Source organism: Tachyglossus aculeatus, chromosome 10 (genome assembly GCF_015852505.1).
Source record: "Tachyglossus aculeatus isolate mTacAcu1 chromosome 10, mTacAcu1.pri, whole genome shotgun sequence".
NCBI classification, from domain to species: Eukaryota; Metazoa; Chordata; class Mammalia; order Monotremata; family Tachyglossidae; genus Tachyglossus; species Tachyglossus aculeatus.
Genome location: NC_052075.1, coordinates 8,420,332 through 8,446,013, shown reverse-complemented (window position 1 = coordinate 8,446,013; position 25,682 = coordinate 8,420,332). Strand labels below are relative to the sequence as shown.

Here is a 25,682-nt window from a genome sequence, read left to right as displayed (position 1 = left end):
CATTACTGAACTGTGTTTTAGCTTTCTGTAGCTAATGGTTCAGCTGAGTGCATTTCGTTTCTTAATAGTTTCATTGCTTTTTTCTCAGTCCAAGAAGAGAATGGGTCCCACTTCTAGACTGTGAGCCCACTGTTGGGTAGGGACCGTTTCTATATGTTGCCGACTTGTACTTCCCAAGTGCTTAGTACAGTGCTCTGCACACAGTAAGTACTCAATAAATACGATTGAATGAATGAATGAATGAACGTAGCTCCTGTAATTCAGGTAATAACAGCTCCAAGAAACTCTTCAGTTTTTAACAACCTGCCTTTTGACACCAGAAAGAGGTTGTTGACATATTTTATTTTATGGATGGACCATCCTTTGGTACTTTAATTGACAAATGTTCTTGGGTATTACCAAAAATGGATCAGCTCATTCAATCCATACAGTAACTCATTAAATGTAAGGAAAAGATGGACTCGTAACTGATTGGCTTGCACATCAGAAATATGTAATCTGTAGCTGAGGAATTATGAATGTGAGGCATATCTTCTAGACTGTGAGCCCGCTCTTGGGTAGGGACCATCTCTATATGTTGCCAACTTGTACTTCCCAAGCACTTAGTACAGTGCTCTGCACACAGTAAGCACTCAATAAATATGATTGAATGAATAAATGAATATTTACCTAATTATATCTGGCCCTGGAAATCTAGCCAAAGCTTCAAGCAGAGCAAGTGGATAAAAAACTTTTGTTAACATTTAAGACTTTTTTAAAAGGTTCACAGTGTGAAAAAGTAATGAACACCATAAACTCGCTGTGGGCAGGGAACATGCCCACCTACTCTGTTGTATTCATTCAGTTGTATTTATTGAGCGCTAACTGTGTAGAGCACTGTACTGAGCACTTGAATGATGGTATTGTTAAATGCTTACTATGTGCAAAGCACTGTTCTAAGTGCTGGGAGGATACAAGGTGATCAGGTTGTCCCACGTGGGGCTCACAGTCTTAATCCCCATTTTACATATGAGGTAACTGAGGCACAGAGAAGTTAAGTAATTTAAGTTTATTTAAGTAATAAATAGATGAGAAGCAGCATGGCCCAGGCCTTGGAGTCAGAGGTCATGGGTTCTAATCTCGGCTCCGCCACTTTTCAGCCGGGTGACTTTGGGCAAGTCACTTCACTTCTCTGGGCCTCAGTTCCCTCATCTATAAAATGGGGATGAAGACTGTGAGCCCCACATGGGACAGCCTGATCACCTTGTATACCCCAGTGCTTAGAATAGTGCTTTGCACATAGCAAGCGCTTAACGAATACCGCTATTATTATTATTATCATTATGATTGAATGACTAGCCCAAGGTCACCCAGCGGACGAGAGGCAGAGCCAGGATTAGAACCCAGGTCCACCTGACTGTAAGGCCCGCCGTGCTTTATCCACTAGGCCATTATTTGAACTCTCATTATAAGTTAAACTTAGAAAACACTGAAAGTTTGGGCGTCACACTCCTTAGTTTGTATGCAAAACTAGGCAAGGCGAAAAGCAGCTTCATTTCTTTCAGCCCGAGGGTGATCTTCGGGGTTCGAGGGTTCGAACCCTGGCTCCGCCACATGCCTGCTGTGTGACCTTGGGCTGGTCACTTAACTTCTCTGTGTCTCAGTTCCCTCATCTGTAAAATGGGGATGAAGACTGTGAGCCCCACGTGGAACAACCTGATCACCTTGTATTCCCCCCCCCCCCCCCAGCACTTAGAACAGTGCTTGGCACGTAGTAAGTGCTTAACAAATGCCATCATTATTATTATTAAGTGATTTGCCCAAAGTCACACAGCTGATAATTGGCAGAGCTGGGATTTGAACCCATAACCTCTGACTCCCAAACCCATGCTCTTTCCCCTGAGCCCCACTGCTTTGTACTCTCCTAAGCACTTAATGCAGTGCTCTGCACAGTAAGTGCTCAAAAAATGTCATTAATGATTCTGATTTCATTTTATACCTGGCAATGCAGTAGAAAATGCACACACACACACACACACACACACACACACACACACACACACACACACACACACACACACACACAGTACTTTTCAAGAACTGGGTTTAAAATTGGAGGTTTAGTAGCTGCTAATTTGTAATACAAAGTTTTCATTAACCCTGAGATGAACCTGTTGATAATAAGATTTAGTAACTGTTTTTTGTTAGGGTTATTTGCTAACTTTTAGGGAGGTTCTTTTCCTGCAGTTTCAAATGTGGGTTTTGGTTCCCCTAATTTATATCCATGTTTCCATTTGTTTGTGTTAATTTGCTTAACTGGCTTCAGATATTTTATTTCAGGCATTACTCTTTCTGAGGGTCATTTACCTAAAGAAAAAAATAAAACAATGCTTTCTTCTGGTTAACATTTGCTTGACAAATGATCTAAGTGATGTACTTCCCAAGTGCTTAGTACAGTGCTCTACATAAAGTAAGCAATCAATAAATATGATTGAATGAATGAATGTACTAAAAGTAATGGTGATAGTATTTAATTAAGTGCTTACTCTGGAGGAAGCTCTGTTCTATGTGCTGAGAGAGATATAAGTTAATCAGATCGGATGTAGTCATTGTCCCACATGAGGATTACAGTCTATAAAGGGAGGGAGAACAGGGATTTTATCCCCATGTAACAGATGATTACACTGAGGCAGCTAGAGCTGTGACTTTCACTAGATCAACTGCAGCATTTTTAATGGTATTTGAGTGTTTCCTATGTGCCAGGCACTGTACTAAGTGCTGGGGTATATACAGGACAATCACATTGTACCTAGTCTGTCTCACACAGTGTTCAGTCTTAATCCCCATTTTACAGAATAGGAAACTGATTCACAAGCTCACTGTGGGCTATTGTTCAGCCACACTGTTTCTCCAACGTCTTCTGACAATGTTTTAAGAAGTGTCTCTATGGGATGGGGACGTCAGTCAATATTTCTAAACATTCCTGGGAACCTCCATAAGCACAAATTCCCATAGTACATTGCCGTTGAACCTGTATCTATGAGAATCACTATGCTTAAAAGGACATATTGTCCATTTATTCCCCTTTAAACTCACGGAGGGAAGGAGTCATGTTTACTTTTTTGAATTCTCGCAAGTGCTGGGGACAGTACTTTGTCTACAAATGGTAAGTACTCAATGAATATATCATTTATTGATGGATTCTGTCATATTGTACTCTCCCAAGAACTTATAACAGTACTCTGAACATACTAAGCGCTCAATTCATACCATTGATTGATTGATTGATTAATATAGGTGACATGGAGTCCTTTCCACTTTTAGAAATCATTATGCAGCATTCATTCATTCAATTGTATTTATTGAACATCTACTGTGTGCAGAGCACTGTACTAAGTGCTTGGGTAGTACAACATATAGAGTCGATCCCTATGCAACAATGGGCAGCACCTACATAACTATTAGGTGGAATGTCTTTTCTGATTTCATTGAAAACATAAAATGAGTGGGAATGCAGTAAACACAATACTGCATACATTAATTTCTCATAATTTTATCTTGTAGTCATATAACTAATGTGCATTTCTATCTGCTATTATTAAATCAAGTGGGTGTATGTGCACAATGTGAGTGAAATCAATATATATGTGGGACTGTTTACTTCATGCAAAGTTGAAGACTGATACAATTATTCTGTTCTTTTGTTATTTTATAGTCAGGGCCCATTAGGAGAGCTCTGATAATTGAATTTTTTCCCATTGAAAGTGACCTTGTTAGGTGTGTGGCTTTCTATACCCTGAAGTCTACTATGATTAGTACAAGTGTTCAGATGAGTCTGCTTTGTTGGTTTTAAAAGATTTTCAATTAGGTTGTTAAATGTTATATCCTCAAAAGGGGAATCGGGGGTTGTTCTATTGTGACTGAGTTCTAAAGTGATTTCCCGGAAAATCCGTGACGGTAGACTGATGATTATAGAATGCTGAAGAGGTGATGATATCTGAGTATAATTCAGGTTCCTCAAGTATGTCCTGCTTCTAATTGATCCAATTCAGACTTAAACATGAGCATTAGTGAAAATGATGCAGTTATAGTGATTGCTTTCCCTAAATATAAATAAAAAGATCACAGTGTGACTAAAAGTCACATTCACACTGGTCATATGAAAGCTGTCCATTGATTTCAAAAGTGACCCTGCTTTTGGGAATCTGGTGTTAAAACTTTGTTCTCTAGACTCATGTTCTCCTGGGCATCTTTGGTCAAAGAGAGTCCATTGCAGATATCAAGGAAAGCTTCTCCACAGCCATCCTTCCTTGTCGTATTCAGTATTCTGTGTTTCACTATCTGGGCCCGGCCTCATACATTGGAACACACCAAATTATGGCAATCATAATTTTAGTTCTCCTGTGTTTAATAAGCAGAGACTATTTCCTAATCAGATTTTGCTCTGAAGTAATCTACCTTAAGATTTAGCAGGTTCATCTTCTACCATAATAATAATGGCATCTATTAAGTGCTTACTATGTGCAAAGCACTGTTCTAAGCTCTGGGGAGGTTACAAGGTGGTCAGTTTGTCCCACGGGGGGCTCACAGTCTTAATCCCCATTTTTACAGATGAGGTAACTCATCTGCCATTTTGTTAGTATGTTTGGTTTTGTTCTCTGTCTCCCCCTTTTAGATTGTGAGCCCACTATTGGGTAGGGACTGTCTCTATATGTTACCAACTTGTACTTCCCGAGCGCTTAGTACAGTGCTCTGCACACAGTAAGCGCTCAATAAATACGATTGATGATGATGATGAGGTAACTGAGGCACAGAGAAGTTAAGTGACTTGCCCAAAGTCACACAGCTGACAATTGGTGGAGCCGGGATTTGAACCCATGACCTCTGACTCCAAAGCCCATGCTCTTTCCACTGAGCCACACTGCTTCTTCCAGAAGAAAGTGGAAGGAGAGTTGAGGTGATTTTGCTGCCACCGGAAGGATTTGCAGAGGGAAGCGGAATGTAGAAAGCAAGAGTAGATTTGGATTTCTGTGTCAGCACTTTGGGTACTTTAATGGAAGGGACTACTATTTAAAGAAAACAAGGGTGCACGTAAGAATGATAAATAAGTAGTCGGCTTAGTGGATAGAGCAGGAGTCTGGGAGGCAGAAGGTTGTGGGTACTTGCCTGCTGTGTGACCTCGGACATGTCACTTCACTTCTCTGTGCCTCAGTTCCCTCATCCCTAAAATGGGGATTAAGACTGTGAGCCCCATGTGGAACAGGGACTGTGTCCAACCCGATATGCTTATAACCACCCCAGAGCTTAGTACAGTGCCCAGCACACAGTAAGCCCTTAACAAATACCACAATTCATTATTTATAAATGAACAAATAGAACAACAGAGAAATACAGTGTTACCTAAGCATCATTTAACTGGTTTGGCACTTCATTTCTACAGATATGTTATTTAATGGTTTTACAAAGGGTGACAAGAACTGCTTGAATGCTTTCAAATACTTAGAGATAGACCTGCAGTTACTTTTCTTTCCCATTGGCAATAGTTCAGAGTAACAACTGAGGCCCCTGACCAACTGCACAATACTTCTTCTGTATGATTAAAATACAAAGGATGTATAGGAAATCACAATGTAGAAGACAGTAACAAGAATTCATTTCCGAATCTCATTCAACCACCGTACCTTGCTTTGGAGGACAACTGAATTCTTCCTTTTAGCCGTGCAAAAAAACCTCTTGTACAATTTTTTTTTCTGTTTAATAACTTAGGGAGAGTTCTCTTTTTCCCTTCTTACCTGCCTCCAATCCATTACTAGCAATAGAGCAGCATGGCTTAGTGGATAGAGCACAGGGCTGGGAGTCAGCAGGTCGTGGGTTCTAATCCTGGTTCTGCCACCCGTCTGCTGTGTCATCCTGGGCAGACCACTTCACTTCTCTGTGCCTGTTACCTCATCTGTAAAATGGGGATGAAAAATGTGAGCCCTGTGCAGGCTTCGATTGTGTCTAACTGGATTTGCTTGTAGTCGCCCCAGTGTTTAGTACAGTGCTTGGCACATAGTAAGCACTTAACAAATATCATAATTGTTATTATTGTTATTATCATCATTATTATTGTTATTATTAACTTTCCCCCTGCCTTACTGCCTCACTTGAGTCCTCAGCCTGTCTGTTTGTAGAAAAGGCAGCAGAAGAAATTTCTGTATCCTGATGAAACACTTCATCTGTATCTTTCTTCACTCAGGGAGAAATTGTAATCCCCAGGTTGATTTAAATGTGGTCAGTATTGGACAGATGGTTCGTGGAGAAGTAGTTGCTGAGAAATATTAGGAGAGCACAACCAAATCTGAAATAAGCAGTTTTCTCTAAATTTCATATTTGTTTTAACTATTTATATTGGGACATTTTTGATGGTCCAGTTGTAGTCCTTGGGCCACTCCAGAGTACCAGTGTACTGTCATGGTAGAGGAGCAGTGTTTTTCCTCACTGCATTCTGGTGTTGGAAGTGTGAGGAGGTAAAATTTGTAATCTCAGAGGAAGCACGTGATACCTTTATGGGCAGGGAATGTGCTCCTTTGTTGTTCTGTACTTCCCAGGTGCCTAATACAGCACCAGGTCTTGTATTGTCTTATGTGGTTGAGTCGTCTCCTACCCATAGTGACACCATGGATGCATCTCTCCCAGACCTTTATTTGCAATGGTAGGGTATCCATAGAGTTTTCTTGGTAAAAATACGGAAGTGATTTACCACTACCTCCTTCCATGCAGTAAACGTGAGTCTCTTTCCTTAACTCTCTCCCATGCTGCTGCTGCCCAAAATAGGTGAGTTTTGACTTGTAGTAGATTGTCTTCCACTCACTAAACCATTGCCCAAACTACGAGTGGCATGGATGTGCCTCTGCTTGACTCTCCCTCCCTTAGTCGAGAGTGGTAGAGTACTGGAAACTCTCCAGGCGTCAGCACCAAGTGGGGAGTCAATAATACTACTATGGCTTTTGGGTGGTGAAGGCGGGAGTGGAATAAAGACAGGAACCTCATGTGGATGGCCATATTGCCAGTTCCTTTCTGTCTCCTGCTTCGTTCCCTGGGTGTTAGTTCCATCCTATTCAAACGTTTTTTCTGGGCTCCTCCCCTGTTTACGAGGCAGACAGCGAGCCCTCAAACAGGGGACAGGTCAGCCCTGGCCAACTGGGGTAAAGCCAAGATAGACCAGAATATCTGATGGATGTACAGGAGGGGAGAACAGAAGGAGACAATGTTAGAGCCAAGGCCAGTGGAGAGAGAAGCAAAAGAGTCTGTCTTTGGAGTATCTGCCGTTTGAAGACAGTGAGGGAAATGTAAAGAATGATATTGACAAGATCAGTGAGCTGTTATAAAAATGATATCCATTTTTGAAAGTTCAGTAAAGAGCCTGGATGGAGATTCATCTAAGAATCAAATTAGATGAAAAATTCTCTCATCTATTTTTGTACAACAAAGAATAGGACATAATAAACACTCCTTGACTTGGAGATTTGCTCTAAGGAATCGGAGAAGTCTTTCTGAGAAAAAAAAATACACAATTAAACGGGGCTTTTCGTTGTACTTCAAAACAAGATGATTAATTTAGGAATCTTCCAATTATTCACATTTGAAATGAACATTTTGATAGGCTATACACAGACTTAATAGCCAGTAAGAGGAAACAACAGTTGTTAATTTAGTTAGGCAAAAAAAAATTCTTGCAGGAATAATATACACATGCTAAGATGCATAAATATAGGAAAAGCACAGTCGATGCTGAAGTATTTCAGTTTTCCACATGAAATATAACTCATTAAAAAATCACTAAAATGTGCTCATCATTTATGTGCAGCCTGAGACCACAGCTTCATCTTACAAATATTATCATGCAAATCTAATTTCCAAAATACACAAAATGTTTGAATATTAATTAACTTAGTTTAGTGCATTCTTCTGGTGGGACCTAGAAATTCAAACCTAAAATGACTGATACCTAAAACATAAGATTCATAAAAAGCAACTTTGTAAAATTCGATGTAACGTCACTGCAGTACTTTTACAGGGAGAGCGGGATATGTACATTTTAAAGTCTTATATTTGCCAGTGGGGTTCCAAAATTGGTCAAACATTTAACATCACACTGTTCAGGAATTGAGAGAGAGATGGGGACTCATTTCACTGGAAAATGACAGATTTTCCATGTAATTAAAAGTTCATGTTAAAAAAAAGGACAAACAATCATTTTGAAGTTTCTTTAGCCATGTGTTCACCCTGGTTAACTTGTATCTACCTCAACATTTAGAACAGTGCTTGACACATAGTAAGTGCTTAACAAACACCATAATAACAACAACAAGAATAATAACATATCACAATTATTAGTCATGGTTTCTGCCTGGATCATTTTCCTAAAACACCATGCAAGCACATCGTCCCACTCCTCAAAAACCTCCAGTGGTGGCCCAGTCCTCTCTGCAATAAGCAGAAACCCCTCTCAGCTTCAAGGCAATCAGTTCTCTCCTCACTACTTCTCCTCTCCCACAGCGCTCGTTCATTCATTCACTGATTCAATCATATATATTGAGCACTTACCACGTGCAAAGTACTGTTCCTCCCAAGCCAACCTGATTCACTGAGACTCATTCTTGTCTCATCATATCTTGCATATGTCCTTGCTTCTGCCTGAAACTTTGTTTTCCTTCGAATCAGTCCAACTTCTGGTCTCCCCATCTTCCAAGCTCTGATAACTCTTGACTACTCATTGTGGGCAGGGAATGAGTCTGCTTATTGCTGTAATGTACTTTCTCAAGTGCTTAGTTCAGTGCTCTACACAGAGTATGTGCTCAATAAATACATTTGCATGAAAGAATGCTGAAAAAACATCTCCTCCAGAAGGGCTTCTCTGATTAAGCTTTTCTCTCCCTACCTCATTTCTCCTTGAATAATAATAATAATAATGTTGGTATTTCTTAAGCGCCTACTATGTGCCAAGCACTGTTCAAAGTGCTGAGGGGGGGGGATACAAGGTGATCAGGTTGTCCCACATGGGGCTCACAGTCACAGATGAGGGAACTGAGGCCCAGAGAAGTGAAGTGACTTGCCCACAGTCACACAGCTGACAAGTGGCAGAGTCGGGATTAGAACCCATGACCTCAGACTCCCAAGCCCGGGCTCTTTCCACTGAGCCACGCTGCTTCCCGAAGCCACTTCACCACTTCCGCATCATCTAAACACTTAGTAACTCACCTCTCTCTGACTTTTCTCTTTTGAACATCCTTTTTCATGGTATTTGTTAAGCGCTTACTATGTGCCAGGCACTGTACTAAGCTCTGAGGTAGATACAAGCTTGTTAGATCAGACACAGTCCCTGTCCCAAATAGGACTCACAGTCTTAATCCCCATTTTACATATGAGGGAACTGAGGGACAGAGATGTTAAGTGACTTGCCCCAGGCCACACAGCAAAGGAGTGGTGGAGCCAGGATTAGAAACCAGGTCCTTTTGACTTCCAAGTCTGGGCTCTATCCACTACACAATGCTGCTTCTCCATGTCTTAAAACTCTGTGGCTTCCCCCTGACTGTAATTTATGTTAGTGCCCATCTCCTCCTGCTAGATTTGTAAACTCCTTAAGACATGGAGAAGCAGCATTGTGTAGTGGATAGAGCCCAGACTTGGAAGTCCAAAGGACCTGGTTTCTAATCCTGTGAACTACTCTACTGTATAACTTAGTATAGCGTTCTACAGGGAGTAAGCGTTCAATACATACTCTTAATTGACTGATGACAGAGGCCATCTAAATGGAATGGAAAATCTGAAAGTAGGGCAGGCTCAGGAAGTGAACTAGGTGTAATGCAGCAAAATTTGTGTCCATATTGATTCTTGCTTTATCTTTGTCCCCCCCCCCCCCACTCTTTCACCATTTATTAATATATTCTTTCAGGCTCCCTTATCGAATTGTAAATTCCTTGAGGATAGAGAATATATTATTTGTGTATTCTTGTACTCTCCCAAGCTCGTAGCATTGTAGCTAGCACTTGGTAGAAATCCAATGACCGATTGCCGGGGGTGCCAAAAAACATCGGTAGGGCCTAAACCAATTAATCAATCAATCATTCGTATTTATTGAGCACTTACTGTGTGCAGAGCACTGCACTAAGCGCTTGGGAAGTACAAGTTGGTAAAGCAGTCAGATGATGGGCTGTCTGTGAAATGGGAGTGAGCAGTCCCTGTGGTAAATTTACTAGAATTTTATTATTAAGAGGCAGGGAAAATGGGTATTTAACCCCCATTTTGCGGATGAGGAAACTGAACTATAGAGAAGTTCAATGACTTGACCAAAGTCACACAATGACAGGTGACAGAGTCAGGATTAGAACCCAGATTCCCTGACTCTCGGGCCCAGGATCTTTCCATTAGGTCATGAGAAATATGGAGTATAGCCTGGAGAGCGGAGAGGCAAAATGTTGGAGAGGCCGATGCAGTAGTAGAATCGGGTTATGAAATCTCCTCCATCCTACACACTTGATCTGCAGACAGTGGCAGAAAAAAATGCTTCTTGGCCGGTGGGCTGATCCACTTAGGTTTATGAGTGAGAAGTAGGTGACACTGATGAAACTGTGAAAGAAGCTGTTTGTGTTTCCTGCGGTATGCCCACACCTCTTATGATTTGGAATGCATTCTTTAGAAAAACCAGCTATTCCAAACCAACTTGGGCCTAATTTTATATGCCCTTTAGCTGCCTTGTACAGGTGAAATATTATCTCTAGATGATCTCTAATTTCATCGACTCCAAAAAGAACATTGTGGAAGTTCTTTTATACACTGCAATTTTCTCCTGGCGTTTGATATTCAAATGATATTTTCCTTAAAAAAGAATACTGCTTCAAGCGCACTTAAATTCACCTTGGGATAACACAGTGTTTCTGTTCCCATGCTCACAAGGAACTTATGGTCCAGAGGAGGAGTCTTCAGTCTAGAGGTCCAGGCAGCTCCTAAGGGACATAGCAACCAGCCCTATACAGGTCACCAGATCCTTCCTTACTTAGGAGTGGAGACCGGGATAAGGTGGAAGAGCAGTTAAAAGAATGGACCAGGCCTCAAGCTATAAGGTTTGAACCAGCCAATTTAGCGCCAATCAGTGGGGTTTATTGAATGTTTACTGTGTGCAGAGCACTGTACTAAGTACTTGGGAGCATCTAATACAATAAAGTTGGTAGAAATGATCCCTGCCCTCAGGAGCTTGCATTCTAGTAGGGAAACAGATGCTAAAATAAATCGCTGTTAGGGCAAGTGGGAAGAGTATAAAGATATTGTGATGCGGGATAAACTCAGAGTGCTTAATCATAGGCAGTGCAGAAGGGAGGGTGAACAGTAAAGGGAACTGAGAGGTTAATTAGGGAAGGCTTCTTAGAAAACATATAATTTACATAGGGATTTGAATTCGGGGAGAGTGGTGATCAGTTGGCTATGAAGGGGGAAGCAGTTCCAATGGAGGGATCAACAGTGAGAGAGGCTAGATTCAGATCCACTACGTTGATGTTGGAAGAGTGAAGTGTGAGGGCTGGGTTGTAGTGGGATATGAGCAAAGTTCAGTGGTGGAGGAGAGCTGACTGAATGTTTTAAAGCCAATTGTAAGGGCTTTCTTATTGATGCAGAGATGGATGAGCAACCATTGGAAGTTGTGGAAGAGTGTGGAGAACATTTGTTTCAGAAAAATAATCTGGGCAGCAAAGTATGGACTGAAGAGAGGAGATACTGAGGACAGGGAGGTCAACGAGGAGACATGCAGTAATCAAGGTGGAATATGACAAGCACTTAGACCAAAATGGTAGTAGTTTGAATGGAGAAGATGGGATGGATCCTAAAGATGTGAAGGAAGAACCCAGAGGATATGGAGACAGACTGAATATACTGGTGGAATGGGAGAGATGAGCCAATGATAATGCCAAGATTTTGGGCCTGTGAAGCAGGGAGGATGACGGTCTTATTACAATCCTTAAGATTTACTGTCTACCTGGCTGTCCCTATGCTGGTTCTGGTGGCTCAGGATATGCTGGAATAGAGCAGCTGGAGCTGACTAGGGCCTGTTGTCATTCTGTGGTGTCCCGAGGTGACCCTGGGGTCATCTCAAGGTCAAATACTATCTTGTGACCACCTGAGCCAACAGGCAGAACTCGGAAGTGAGGGTGGGATACCGCCCCCACGACCAAAACTGTTAGATTGACAGCCTAAGCTGGGAATACAGAAGGTGTTCCTTGCCCCCGTGCCAATCAAATTAGGTATGGAGGAGGGGGGAGGGCAGAGATTGGATAGACTGAGGCTGGAAGCTGGAATGGCCTATGGGCACAGGCAATAAATACCTGTCGCCTCTGACCTCTGGGGTCAGAACACCAGGACACGCAGCAGCAGGAGGAAAAGCCACTGCAGCAGCAGCAACCCACGTGTCTCTCTGCCCAGAAGGCCAGACGCCCGCTCTGCAACCAGAACCAACACACTGAGGCAAGGGCCGTGGGATGGGTGAGTGTCTCGTGGGTGGGACCCTGGTACCCCGTTGTTGATGGGACTCATGAGTGGATTCCTCCCATGTAGGGAGAGCACATGGTGAGAGCTAGCCGCCCACTACGTGTGCGGGGAATGGAATGAATTCTTCCCATGTGGGAAAGTAAGTGGATTCTACCTGAGTGGGAAGTGCACATGGATAAGAGCTAGCCGCCTCACCCACGCGCGATTAGTGTATGATTGTGTTCCTCCCATGTAGGGAAGCTCTAATATTGCTAATTGATTATATTCCTCCCGAAAGGGAAGTTCAATCCATTGTGCCTAAACAATTATATAAATTCAATTCGCCTCGCGGCATAAATTTTATATAAAACTCAGGCTTTCCGTCCCTGACCTCTCTCTCTCTCGCCTCGCCGATCACTGAACGAACCCATCCCCAGACGGGTGACATGTGGCCACTCTGCAGCAGGGAAAAATCTGTCCTGGGTGAGGTACTACAGTTATATAGAAGCAACGTGGCTTAGAAGTCAAAAGGACCTGGGTTCTACTCCCAGCCCCGTCACATACTTGCTGTGTGACCTTGGACAAGTCACTTACGTTCTCTGGGCCTCACATGCCTCATCTGTAAAATGGTGATTAAGAGTGTGAGCCCCATGTGGGACAGGGACTGTGTCCAACCTGATTAACCTGTATCTACCCCCAGCCCTTAGAAGAGTGCTTGGCACATAGTAAGTGCTTAACAAGTACTATAATTATTAATATTACTAGGGAGACCCAAAGTTCCCAGGCTACATTCCTGCCCATTCCAGAGTTACAGACCAAGGGCTCTAACCCTGTGTTTCCTTGTATTGTCGAATTGCCAACTACAGTTAGAAAAGAAAATGATTCAGTTTTAGAAAAGGCTTTATAGAATTTGGTGATAATTCTGTTCTATGGACCCATGTCAGCTTCCGGGCCTAACACAGACACTGGGAGTAACCATCAGTGTTTCAAGGCATTGCATGAACACAGAAAGTTCATGCTTCTCCCCGAGGACCCAATTCATTGCTAAGGAGTGGCACAGACAGTGAGCTAGAATAGAGCCTCAGGGTATTTTCCCGAACTGTTCAGAGGCTTATGTACAATCGGGAATCTGGCCAGTTAAAAGCATATGTGTATGTGAGAGACTGTGTTTAGACTTGGAGAAGGAAAAAAACTGACTAAAATTGACAAGAATTAGTCACAGTGTGAAAGAGACTGTGCCAGCTTCTCCGTGCTGCTCTGGTGATACAACACTGAGGGGAAAAATGCAAGAGCATTGAAAGTATTTAAGCTTCAGAACTAATTGACAAGATGAAAAGAGAAAATACATCAAACATCTCATTGGGAGAGATTAGGGCTGTCTTGTAGAGATAAGAAGGAAAACTGGTGGTAATAACCTTACATATACATACTAAAAGACTACAGAATGCCTCTGGAGAAGACATTAAGGTAGAATTGTGATGGCCCAATTTAAAGATGCTATAGTTGATAAGAGAATATACTGCGGAATGCAGTCTGATAAACAGCTTCTAGGGAAGTTCAAGGTTTTTAAATGTTAAGGTTTTGGCTTCCATCTTCAGGATTCAGCTGAAATATTAGGCTCCATTTATAGACAACAACAGTGATCCCCTTCCAGCCCTTCCCAACATCCTGCCCTGACCCATTCCCCATCTCTCGGGTTTTTGCAGTTTCAGGAGGTGAGGCTGCAAGCTGAAGGGAGGGATGGAGGTGGCAGCCGCATAGCTGTTAAGTTAAAAGCATAAAACAGTTTTTAAAAAAGGAAAAAAAAAATCTAGGGGTGGTTATTTCTGTTGGAATATGCCAGTAGGATGTGAAGGAGCCCAGGAGTCCAGTGAGTTGGGCTGGAGTAGGGAGGGGAGAGGAAGTTTTGGTGTGTGGATAGTGGCAAACAGAAGACTGAGGAAAAGCAGGGTGAAGATGAATGGAAGATGAATGCAAGCGGGGAGAGACTTATGTGGGAAAGGGGTATATCCAATAGACTTCTTTTGTTTTTACTCTTTTGCTTAGCACTAAGTAAAGCGCTTAATAAATCTCAGTGAGGGAAGCAGTGTGGTCTAGTGGAAAGAGCATCGGCCTGGGTGCTAATCCTGCCTCCATCACGTATCTGCTGTGTGACTTTGGGCAAGTCACTTCTCTGTGCCTCAGTTTCCTCATCTGCTAAATGGGGATTCAATACCTGTTCTCCTTCCCATTTAGATTGTGAGTCCCATGTGGGACCTGATTATCTTGTATCTTCCCCGGAACATAGTGCAGTGTTTCCTATAAAGCAGACATTTAAGAAACAGCACAACTATTACCATGTTAAAAGCAGTCGGTAAGACTTATATCCTTGGTGCAGGGATATCTGGTAACATGGAATGGTGAGAGCAAGTTCTTTTAAGGTCGCTGTGGGCAGGGAATATGTCTATTTGTATATTGTACTCTCTCAAGCTCTTAGTCCAGTTCTTTGTACAAGATAAGAGCTCCATTAAAATGATTGAGTGAAAGAATGGAGAAGCACATTTTGCCAGCTGTCATGAAGGCTTCCGGGGCAGGTTGGCTGAAGGGAAATTTTGAAGCTGTAAAGCCAACAGAGCTGCAGGTGTTGGAGGTGAGACTCTGAGGCATTTTTCATGTAACATTGTTAGTGTCTGTATCCTCCTCTAGACTGTCAGCTCATTGTGGGCAGGGATGTGTCTGCCATCTCTTTTGCATTGTACTTTCCCAAGCACTTAATACAGTGCTCTGCACACAGAAAGCGCTCAACAAATACCATCAGTTGATGTTGGCTTAGTTCTAGTTGACTTTGGACATCTAAAAAAAGCACATTGAGAAGATCTGAGCCAAGGTGCTGAGAAGTTATTGAAATGGAAGGCAACTGGGCAGGATTTACAAGTGCCACGTTTCTGGTGATGGGAGGTATTCTGCATGGCATCACTAAAAATAGGGTTAGTGGCCAGGCAGAGTTGCTGTTTTTCCCTGTGAAAGAGAGCAAAATGCAGCTTATCCCTTAGGCTGCTGGGAAAAAATGCCAGAATGTCTTATGGACTGTTAGTCCATCCCTTGTTTGAGCTTAAACTATAGCCTAGTTGAATAAACCCTTAAAGTTAAAGTGCTGCAATTGGGGAAAAAAATGTTACTTGTCGCTACCGTGGCCCAAAGTGTGCATCCACCTTAGTGTTTAATTTAGGGCCAGAGCAATTGAGGCTCTGCTCCAGCCCCTGTGGGGAAAGCCGGAGTTCAGCCTCATAATCCTTGTTTGAGTCTGGGCACCATTTTGCAAAGAGCCATGATGGATTTGAGGAAAGTCTGTAGTCATGAGCTGTCAGTGGACTGCAAATTGGAAAGATTGTGCTCCTCAAGCTGCTTCTACCCTCTTTTCTAGTGCCTCATCTGAGTTGTTTCACTCAGCAATGGGGAGGTCTAATGTTTCTGCTCTTTTGGCACCTCTCCTGGTATAGAGTAAGCCTGAGTTTGACACTCAAGGGACCTCATTGACCTGGTTCTCCCCAGAAATCTCCTTCCTAATAATGCTTAAGGGTGGGGTGAAGCGAGGGGAAGGAATGTTCCCACATCCATCATCTGATGGGGGCAGGGCATATAATAGGGCTGGTTACAACAGAAAAGGCTCTGGGAAACATACAGTGATCCGAATAAGTGTCCTGCCTTTATTAGCATGGCAAATGAGTGAGAAGGGAAGAAAATCCTGACACCGTTATTTTAGTGAAAAGAAAAAAAACCCTCCATTCCATGTTTGACTCACATTCTGTAGGACATTCCCATTGCTGTGACCTAAGGTTGTGGGAGAGTTCTCTGGTAAAATACTTTGTACTAGTAGAAAATCATTCTTCGAGACAATCACAGTGCTCTTCCAAGAGCTTTCATTTAGTACTCCAACACCCTCTTAAGGCAGGTGGGAAGTGTTAGTCTCGTATTACTGATGGTATGAAAAGCGCAACATGGACAGGTTAAATGGTTTACTCAGGTCACTCAGTGACTCTGCGGGGAGAAAACCCACTTGTCTAGAGACCCTCACTCTGCATAGCCCTGCCTCAGGGGTGGGACCATTCTATGCTATTTTCAGGAAAAGAAATCCTCTACAAGAGGAAGATGGATGTCTCCAATTTATATATTTAATCAGCCAGAATTGTGTTTTCTGTTCAGGGTTGTGTTCTTGTTATTGATTTAAAGCATGGAGAAATTTTCCCCATCTCCCCCACACCGCTGCCCCATCATAAAGTGCAGGACGTAAGCTAAAGTTGTCCGTATTTCATTGGGATTTTGACCATTTTCATAAGGTGCCATCTGTTTGAGACTGCAGAGCAGTCCTAGACCTTAACAGGTCTGTCTGTTCCATACTGCCAGGCTAAAATATAGTACAGGATACAGGAGAGATCCAGAACCCAATCAGTTTGAAGGTAAACTGATGGGTGAAGATGCATAATTTATTTTAGGTTCCTAAATGAACTGTCTCCTTCTACTCTATGCGTAAAATTCTCAGAAGCATTAATGGAAATTGCTTGTGAAGAGTGATGACAAAGATGTGTTTGGTTATCAAAGTTGCTCAGCTGTGTGAGTGCCATATTTGCCAGGGGAGTAGAAGTCAGAAATAGAAATGTTTGATGCCCTCATTTCAGAGGAAATGGAGGCTTCCTTGAGCAGACCTGAGTCCTACACACTAAAGCAGAGTGTTACGATCTGCATAAGAATGGGGAGGGAAGAAGCAGGGCCTGCTTTAGGGAAGTTTCTCTCTTTTCCTGGCTAGATCCAGAAACCAGTTCTTTGCCAGGTGTCGGCCCCAAATTTCTGCATCCCCAACTTGGAGTGTAGCTGGTCAACCCTGGGATAGACAAATGTGCTAAGTGAGCTGGACGGGCCGGGGTGTGTGTGTGTGTGTGTGTATATATATACATATTATACATATTGTACATATTGTACATATTTATTACTCTATTTATTTATTTTACTTGTACATATCTATTCTATTAATTTTATTTTGTTAGTATGTTTGGTTTGGTTCTCTGTCTCCCCCTTTTAGACTGTGAGCCCACTGTTGGGTAGGGACTGTCTCTATATGTTGCCAACTTGTACTTCCCAAGCGCTTAGTACAGTGCTCTGCACACAGTAAATGCTCAATAAATACAATTGATTGATTGATTAAGGGGAAGGGATCTTGTGGAATGAGTTGTATCATGCTGCTCTAAGCTGTGAATGTTGTCTGTATTTTGGAAATGCCAATTGAGCAAAAAAAAAAAAAAATCCATCCTGGAGGATGCTTGGAACTGAGGTCAGTCTGGCATTGTGCAAATTCAGACACCTACGATTGACCGTATGTATTGTCAAAACCGTGCCTAACTTGTGTAGAAAGTTCTATGAAAAAATACAATTAAAACTCCAGGATTGGAGCTATCCAGGATAAATTTGTTCAATCAATCAGATATCAGTCAACAATATTTATTGAGCACTTACTGTGTACAGAACACTGTACTAAATGCCTGGGAGAAGCAGCACGGTCTAATGGATAAAGCAAGGGCCTGGGTGTCTGAAGGACCTGAGTTCTAAACCCGGATCCTCCACTTGCCTGCTGTGTGACCTTAGGCAAGTCACTTCACTTCTCTGTGCCTGTTACCTCATCTGTAAAATGGGGATTAAGACTGTGAGCCCCAATGGGGGACAGGGACTGTGTCCAACCTGATCTGCTTGTATCTCCCCCAGTGCTTATAGAAAGCACTTAACAAATACCACGATTGTTATTATTATGATTGTAATTGTTATAATATCACAGAGTTGGTAAACATGTTACCTGCCCACTTTAAATGTTTTAATTGCCAAGTCTGGGTGGCACATACAGTCTTTAGTAGTAATAATAATAGTATTTAATAGATGCCAATTGAGTGAAAAGCCCAGTACTAAACACTGAGAAAAATTACACGGGTAAGACTCAGATGGCCCGTTGCCGAATTGTACTTTCCAAGTGCTTAGTACAGTGCTCTGCACACAGTAAGCGCTCAATAAATACAACTGAATGAATGAATGAATTGGGCCCCCACCCCCAAGGATTTACAATCCAAGATTAAGATAGAGAGTAGGAGATGGTCCTACAAATTAGGAATATGAAAAAATAAATGCATGTAAAGAAAATAAAAGGGAAGAACAACGACAAATACAAAAAGAGTAGTAGATTTCAGATTCCTCAGAATTTTGAGACGTGATATTTCCACATTGGGGAAGCCATGTTTTACAGGAAGTTCTTTTATAATAAGGGCATTGTTTATACTCATTGTGAGCAGGGAGTGTATCTACCAATTGTGTTTTATGGTACTCTCCCAAGCACTTAGTACAGTGCTCTGCACAAAGTAAGCACTAAATAAACACCATTGATTGATTGGGAAGTAGCGTGGCCTCGTGGGAAGAGTCAGAGGATCTAAATTCTAATCCTGGCTCTGCCACTTACCTGCTGTGTCACCTTGGGCAAGTCACTTCTCTATGCCTCAGTTCCCTCATTTGCAAAATGGGGATTCAATATCTGTTTTCCCTCCCAGGTAGACTTTGAACCCCATAAAGGAGCTAATTTTCTTGTATCTGCCCTAGAGCTTACTTAGTGCAGTGCTTAGCATACAGTAAGTATTCAACAAATATCACATTATTAGTATTACTAGTAGTGGTAGTAGTATTAGAAGAACCTCATGCTCCAAGTCACATTATAGCAAAATTAATACAGTGGGAACTAGTAGGTTTCAGGGTGTTCCAGTGTGCATGGAAGATACCACCATAACTGCCATTTTTCCATTCAAATTCCTATAATTCCCTCTAGACTGTGAGCTCAATGTGGGCAGAGAATGTATCTGTTTATTGTTATAGTGTACCCTCCCAAGCGTTTAGTACAGTGCTCTGCACACAGTGAGCATTCAGTAAATACAATTGACAACATATAATGTTCAACACTAGCAGAATACTTTACAACCTTGTCATTCATTATTATTTTGTTGAATTAAACACTGGAAAATTGCAAAAACACAGTACGTTATACAAGTACAGTAGTATAGTGTTCAGAGAGACAGAGTCTGGGAAACATGCCCACATTCCTCATTGACCAATCAGCCAATCAATTTATTTATTCATTTATTTATTATTTATTTATAAGTATATTCATATTTATACATTTATATTTACAAATATAAGTATTCATTATTTATTTATTGATCAATGCATTTATTAAGTGCTTACTGTGTGCAGAGCACTATACTAAGCACTTGGAAAAGTTCAGCATAACAGAATTGGTAGATATGAACTCTGCTCACAAAGAGTTTAAAATCTACAGGTGAGACAGTCATTAAAATAGATTATGAAGGAAATAGAGTATAAGCATATAAGAGTATAAGACCAACTCTACACAAATATATACAACTGTTTCTTTGTCCACCGAATATACCTGGGCCAATTTGCAGATCATGATATCCCAGAACTGATTCCTGCTGTGAGAAAATAATTCCTTAATTCTCCCAGCTTGTTCTATCTAAATTGCATAATGAAAACACATGTTCTAGAAGATCGGGGTACCACAAAAAGTTGGTTATCTGCCGAAACTGAGATTTCCTATGGAACTTGGAGTCAGAACAGAATTCTATAGTACTGTACTCTCCCAAGGGCTTCCTACAGTACCCTGCACACAGTATTTATTCATTCATTCAGTTGTATTAATTGAGTGCTTACTGTGTGCAGAGCAGTGCGCTGAACACTTGGGAGAGTACAAAATAACAATAAACAGACACATTCCCTGCCCACAAAGTGCTTACAGTCTAGAGGGGGTGACCCACATTAATATAAATGAATACATTACAGATATGTACTTAAGTGCCATGGAGCAGGGTGGGGAGATAACACAGTAAGCACTCAATAAATATCATTGACGATGATCTTGTCAGGACCACCATGATGAGGCTTTGAGACACCTGCTCCACTTCATTGTTCAACTCATTCATTCATATTTATTGAGCACTTATTGTGTGCAGAGCACTGTCCTAAGCACTTGGGAGAGTAGAATACAATAAATGGACACATTCCCTTCCCACAATGAGCTTAGTGGCTAGGGAAAGTGTCTAGAAGGAGAAAGGGTGAATGATGAGGGGGGTGGGTCAATTTCCTTACATAAGCTCCCCACTCTACCTTTCCTTTTCCTCTCCTCCCCTTTTTAAGGACTCCGTGAGCCCCCTTCCCTACCTCTGATGTAGCATGATGAGAAACCCATGGTCCCCAGGAGTTTCCGTTCTACAAAATCTTATCAAGAGACGAGCCAGGCACAAGAACAGAACCCAGCTGACCTAGGCGGGAACTAGCGCTCGCTAATGGCGTCCCTTCTTGGGAGCCTGAAATTGAGTTATTTCCTACAGAGCAAAATGAAAAAGAATGAAAGCCCTCAAAGTTTCTCCCTCTTGCATTCCTAATGGTCCCTCTTGCCCAGTCACTTCCTGGAGAAAGTTAAATGCTGAGTGTGGTGCATTATCAGGCTACCGTCGAGAGACTCCGGAACTGTGGACAACGGACTTGAGAACAACAGGAATGAAGGCTGATTTTAATGGCTGGATGAGGTTTGAATTAGACCTTGGCTTTAATTTTAAAATACATTATAGTCTTTGAATGGAAAGCGCTCTTGTACCCTACTGTACTACAAACCTCAATCGGCGACAGCTAATCAAGGTCGGCTTTTAACGGAGGAGAATTTGCCACCGCACTGGGTTTATGCCTCAGGGGTGCTGGAGTGCTCTCATGCTTGCCAAGGACTAGGCTGACTAAGCTCCTTCTTGGGCATAAAAAATACAAAATTTTCCATTGGCAAAAGGCAGTTTCAAATCTGAATACAAGGAAAAATACTACTCTGTGGAAGAGTTTTGCACTCTAAACACTTCTCCCTTTCTATGGATTGTGTTCACTTTTATTATCAATATATTTTTATGGTGTATAATGATTCCTTTTTTCCACAGAAGTGTGGGTCCAAAGCTATATTTTTATGACCACTTGTGGTTTTGTATTAAAAGTCTTCCTGAAAAAGTAAATTGAATGCTTCAATCTAACTGAAAATGTAATTGGTCTTTTCCTATTCAAGAAAGGGTACTATTCAGATAACATCTCTCGTAAAATGCCTAAAGGGAGAACAAGAAACCATCTGAACCCTTGATTATTAAAACCAGAGATGAGCTTCATATCATTGCTATAAACTAGAGATCTTCTCTTGTTGTTTAATGATTATTGAAAATACCCTCAAAACCCAGTAGTTAAGCAAGCAGATGGGATCTGAGCAATAATTTCTGAAGGTTCCTTAATATTGGAAATAGAAAATTTAGTTAATGAGATTCCTCATGATTGGGTATATCATGCTGGGCTTAGCTATTAATTTCCAAATGTTGAACAAGTCCTGCATATTTAAAATTCTAATCTAGTTTAAATAATGTATTAGTGCACACTTAAATAATAAAAATAATTGTGACATTTTTAAACTCTTACTAGATGCTAAGCTCCAGGCCTGATGAAAGATAATCAACCTGAGTTCATGATATGAGGTGGAGGGAGAACCAGCCTTTAATCCCTATTTTATCAATCAATCAATCAATCAATCAATCATATTTATTGAGCATCAATCAATCAATCAATCATATTTATTGAGCGCTTACTGTGTGCAGAGCACTGTACTAAGCGCTTGGGAAGTACAAGTTGGCAACATATAGAGACAGTCCCTACCCAACAGTGGGCTCACAGTCTAAAAGGGGGAGACAGAGAACAAAACCAAACATACTAACAAAATAAAATAAATAGAATAGATATGGCTGAGGAAACTGATGCACATGAAAGTGAAGTAATTTGCTCAAGTCCGCACAGCAGAAAATCAATCAATCAGTGATATTCATTGAGGTCAACTAGGTAAGGAAGAAAGGAGAGAGTTGATTGAGTATTCATTCATTCATTCAATCATATTTATTGAGCACTTATTGTGCGCAGAGCACTGTACTAAGTGCTTGGAAAGTACAAATTGGCAATGTATAGGCACGGTCCCTACCCAACAGTGGGCTCACAGTCTAGAAGGGGGAGACAGACAACAAAACAAAACAAGTAGACAGGTGTCAATACCATCAGAATAGATAAATAGAATTATAGCTATATATACATCATTAATAAAATAAATAGAGTAATAAATATGTACAAATATACACAAGTGCTGTGGGGAGAGGAAGGAGGTAGGGCAGAGGGAGAGATGGGGGCAATGGGGAGGGAAGGAGGAGCAGAGGAAAAGGTGGGGGGCTGGTCTGGGAAGCCCTCCTGGATGAGGTGAACTCTCAGTAGGGCTTTGAAGGGAGGAAGAGAGCTAGTTTGGCGGTTGTGTGGAGGAAGGGCATTTCAGACCAGGGGGAGGACATGGGCCAGGGGGTTATTGGCGGGCCAGGTGAGAATGAGGCACAGTGAGAAGGTTAGCGGCAGAGAATCGGAGTGTGCAGGCTGGGCTATAGAAGGAGAGAAGGGAGGTGAGGAGGTAAGAGAGGGTAAAGTGATGGAGAATTTTGAAGCCGACAATGAGGAGTTCTTTGCTTCATTTGAAGGTTGATAGGCAACCACTGGAGATTTTTGAGGAGGGGAGTGACATGCCCAGAGCATTTCTATAGGAAGATAATCCAGACAGCAGAGTGAAGTATAGACTGTAGTGGGGAGAGACAGGAGTATGGGAGATCAGACAGGAGGCCGATGCAGTAATCCAGTCGGGATAGGATGGGAGATTGAACCAAGGTAGCAGTTTGGATGGAGAGGAAGGGTGGATCTCGGCAATGTTGTGAAGGTACCTCGAAGCCAGTGGTAAGGAGTTTCCGTTTGATGCAGAGATGGATGAGCAAGCAGTGGACTCCTTTTCAAGAATGGGAAGATATGAACTAAACTGTTTTATAGATAATTGATCCAGGCAGCAGAGTGAAATGAAGACTGGAGTGGTAAGAGCCAGGAGGTCAGCTAGGAGGGTGATGTGGAAGTCGAGGAGGGATATGATTAAGTGCTTGGACCAGTGTGGTAGCAGTTTGGATGGTGAGGAAGAGGAAGATCCTATAGATGTTGTGAAAGAACAACTGACAGGATTTGGTGACAGACCAAATGTGTGGGTTGAATGAGACATGAGTCATAAATAGCAATTAATAACAATAATGGTATTGTTAAGCTGTTATTATGTGCCAAGCACTGTTCTAAACACTGGGGTAGATACAAGGAAGGTGGGTTGGACTCGGTCTGTATCCCACATGAGGCTCGCCATCTCAATCCCCATTTTACTGATGAGGTAAACTGGGGCACAAAGAAGTGAAGCAATTTGCCTAAGGCCACACAGCAGACAGGTGGAGGAGCTAGGATTAGAATCCATGACTCCCAGTATGTGCTCTATCCACTGGGCTTGTGAGACAGGGAGAATGGTGTGGGTGTCTATGGCGATGGGAAAGTCTGGAGGAGGATAGGGTTTGATGGGATGGTGAGAAGTTCTGTTTTGGACATGTATTTTGTGGGTCATTTCAGTTCATTATAATAATAATAATGATAATTCATTCATTTATTCAATCATATTTATTTAGCGCTTACTGTGTGCAGAGCACTTTACTAATGATGGTACTTGTTAAGCGCTTACTATGTGCCCAGCACGGATCTAAGTGCTAGAGTAGATACAAGGTAATGAGGTTGTCCCACGTGGGGCTCGCAGTCTTAATCCCCATTTTACAAATAAGGTAACTGAGGCCCAGAGAAGTTAAGTGATTTGCCCAAAGTCACATGGCTGATAAGTAGCAGAGCTGGGATTAGAACCCACGACCTCCGACACCCAAGCCCGGGTTCTTTCCACTAAACCATACTGCTTCCCTATTATTGATCAAGTGAAGTCTTACCGGGCCAACTAACCCAAAAAATGAAAAACTGGCTTCAGTTCCATGAACCTAATTAGGAGTGGAGCAGAGAAGGTATATGTCTTCCCTTTCTCCTCATCATCTCCCTCCCACCTGCTTTCCCCAGCACAAATCAAGAGGAAGCATTATAGTCTGTTGAGCACAGACACACAAACACACCTCTCCCCTTCCCGTAGGTAATCTACCATTAGATAGTCTAATCTCCCAATCCTGGGGAGCTGCTTTTGGAAATAATATTTTCCCAGTAGTACCCTGGCTTCCATCCAGGGAGCGAGTCTGCCTCCTATCTGGCATTGACGTGTGTCTAATCCTGAAACTCGAGGAGAATACTGCTCAATGTTTGTAAATCCTCCTCCAGACAATATGCCACTGTTTTTGCAACGAATCCATCATCCCATTTTGAAAGTATTGCCTTCTCTGTGTTCTGTAAATAACCCGCTTCATTTCCTCAGTTGTTGGAATTGCTGGCTAATGTTATACAATTTTACGTACTTTTTTCATTTTTAAATGTTAAATTTAACTTGCATACTTAATCAGTGTTTTTCATTAAGCAAAACCTGGTTTCTAAACCAAATAGTATTTCTATCAAATGTTGTGCAGTTACACTTTTAACTTTAATGTTCAGAAATGCAAGTACAGTATTCACTTGTTTTCTTTGATGAAATGGGAAGTACAATAGAATGTGAAAATTTCTACCTATAGCAGACATACCCATCTTAGATGTACATCTAATTCAAGCACTTGTCCAAGAGGTTAATTGGACAATGAACCTCTATTCTATTCTAGTAAGAATGCTACAATATTCTGCAATTACTACAATATTCTAGTAAGTTCAAATAGACTGTAACTTGAGTATTTTCTGATGCATCATAAATGATATTTTTAGACTCAGAATCAGTCAACATTGAAGTGGAATTAACATTCGGTGGCTCAGCTTGATAGAAAATTGAACTGGAAGGATATTTTCCTCTCTGTGGGGTTATCATATTTGTACTCAGTATCATAATATAGAATCAATCCATTGCCAATGACAAGTGGGCTCTTCCACATTCTATTTCTGAGTGCATTTTTGGAATAAATAAATGATAGTGAGCATTTCAGCTAGGACTTTGAAAGAATGTTATTATTAGGATGGATATATTAGAAACTTCCTTTATTCATTTGCTCTGCAACAGTGAGATTTATTTTGGGAACAGTGCGTATTTAACTCTATCCCAAATGTTTCCATAAAGGACTACAGAGGAGAGGAAGACTCCTCTACATGTCAAC

The 25,682-nt window shown here is 41.7% G+C and overlaps 1 protein-coding gene across 6 annotated transcripts in view; it reads left to right on the top strand.

Annotated features, from left to right (window-relative positions):
- KCNIP4 (potassium voltage-gated channel interacting protein 4) overlaps positions 1-25,682 on the top strand; it is a 696,461-nt gene that overhangs the window by 388,250 nt on the left and 282,529 nt on the right. Inside the window, exon 1 of one of the 6 annotated variants that reach the window (XM_038752176.1) lies at positions 3,076-3,145. The exons of the other annotated variants lie outside the window; for them this stretch is intronic. The gene's annotated coding sequence lies outside the window, so the exon portion shown is untranslated. Of the gene's footprint in view, positions 1-3,075; positions 3,146-25,682 lie in introns of those variants that run through there. 6 annotated transcript variants of the gene reach the window in all.